Genomic DNA, 2,033 nt, shown 5'->3' on the forward strand with positions numbered 1-2,033 from the left:
TTGTCATTATTTCAAATACTTCGATTGTGAACTTGCATATCTGTTTATTATGTGGGTAGCAGTATATCATTAAACTATATTTCACTTTATTAAATTAAAAATAATATTTATATTATTGCTTATTTTCACAGCAGATTCATCATGGGGCTCTCCTCGTAAGTTATCATTACAATCCACTTCTTGATTAAAATAAGAGTATTATATTTAAACTACATATTTAATTGTATTCAATTTAGTATAACATTGACATTATTTTTTTCCAATTGATGCTTATTACCTCAACAGATCATTTTACATGGACTCATCCTCGTAAGTTACCGTATTACAATCCAGTTTTTGTTTTAAAAAATTTAAATTTTAATAATAATTATTTTATTATTTCTAATTCGTCCATTGATTTTTGTAATGTAGAGATTTTAAATTTCTTTCTTTTTAATTCTACATATTACATATTTATTTCTATTTAATTTAATATGATATTGACATTATTTTATTCAATGGAGTTATTATTATAGTAATTTATCATATTCAATCAATTTCTTTAAAAAAAGCATTTTAAAACTCATTGTAAATAATTATTTTATTTACAATCTTGAGTTTGTAAATAATTATTTTATTGTTGCCAATTCTTTCCACTGACTGACCTTTTGAACTAAAAATCTAATATTTTTAATAATTGATTCATGTAGGCCTAATTATTGTTTATTTTCACAATGATATAAGACGCCTTATTGGCATGATTTGCTAAATAAAGAAAAATAAATTAGCAAATACATATCATTATCATCATTATAATCATCATCATTATCATATTTATGCTTATTACGTCAATAGATCGTTTTCCATGGACTCATTCTCTTAAGTTACCGTATTACAATCCACTTTTTATCTTAAAAAAATGAGATTTTAAATAAGCTTAATATTTATTTTATTATTTTTAATTCGTCCATTGATTGTTGATGTGTAGAGATTTTAATTTTGTTTTTTTATTATTTACAATTCTTTTATGACCTTTAGTCTGATAATCTGCTTACTTTGTAGGTAGCTGTAAGTTATATTTCTAACTTAACCACTTCTTAATAAAAAAAAAATCAGACTTGTTTGTTTTTATTTCCAGTATCATCATTGTCATAATGAATATATATCATACAAATATATTGTAACTAAAATAACATAGGCCTACAAATATTGTAACTAAAATAAAATACTATATTTTAAGCCTAATTATATTATCATCTTTCCTCAATAATCGCAGTTCCATGGCTTTCTTTTGGTAAGTAAATACCTTTTTACATAATTTACTTGTATTAAAATTTAATGAATATTATTTATTATTTCTTATGAAAGTCGAGAATGTACTGAATATAAAATTTATTATCTCTGATAAATAAACGGAATTATTACCGTAATCTGTACATTTTAAACAAGAACCTATCGTTATTTAGGCATTAAAGTCACATTAGTAATGAAAATCAAATTTGTGTTTTAATCGGCTCCTTCCCTGACCCCAGTTGGTGCATCTTTCACCTTTGTACGCCTGCACACTCCCGCTCCTCCCTCCCTTCCCATCATCTCACTGAAAATCTTTTATACGGCCTAGATAATACAATTGCCTTTGTAACAACATTAATACGCGACATTTCATGGATACTAACATTATTTAAGATAAAGATATCCAATGAAAATATTATAAAAACTTACTCAGAGAAAATGTGATATCATAAATTTGTTATAACTTAAAAAATGATTGTTTTATAGTCGACGGTGATCCCCATTTTATGGTACATGTGCCCCAATCTGATATATACGTTTGCTTTAACGTCATGGGACTCCCTGGTGATATTTACCGTCTCATCCAAGATTCTGAACACGGTAGGTTATCTGCATTCGTTTGACTTGTAGCAATTTAATATGATTTTCTGCTAATTAATGTAATGTATAATAATTTGGGCGATAAACCAGCCAATGAGCCATTCATTATAGCAGAAATCAGTGCTCGTACATTGCCGATGAAGCAGCCATGTCTACAGTTC

The 2,033-nt window shown here is 26.5% G+C and overlaps 1 long non-coding RNA gene across 1 annotated transcript; it reads left to right on the forward strand.

Annotated features, from left to right (window-relative positions):
- Positions 1–74: 74 nt before the first annotated feature.
- Positions 75–1,875, forward strand: LOC117112853. The gene is made up of 4 exons (XR_004446097.1): positions 75–155; positions 286–309; positions 1,256–1,273; positions 1,759–1,875. It is a non-coding gene; the product is annotated as an uncharacterized LOC117112853 (long non-coding RNA).
- The last annotated feature ends 158 nt before the right edge of the window (positions 1,876–2,033 follow it).

Source organism: Anneissia japonica, unplaced genomic scaffold (genome assembly GCF_011630105.1).
Source record: "Anneissia japonica isolate Jap-2015-1 unplaced genomic scaffold, ASM1163010v1 scaffold208098_len2033_cov159, whole genome shotgun sequence".
Classification (NCBI taxonomy): domain Eukaryota; kingdom Metazoa; phylum Echinodermata; class Crinoidea; order Comatulida; family Comatulidae; genus Anneissia; species Anneissia japonica.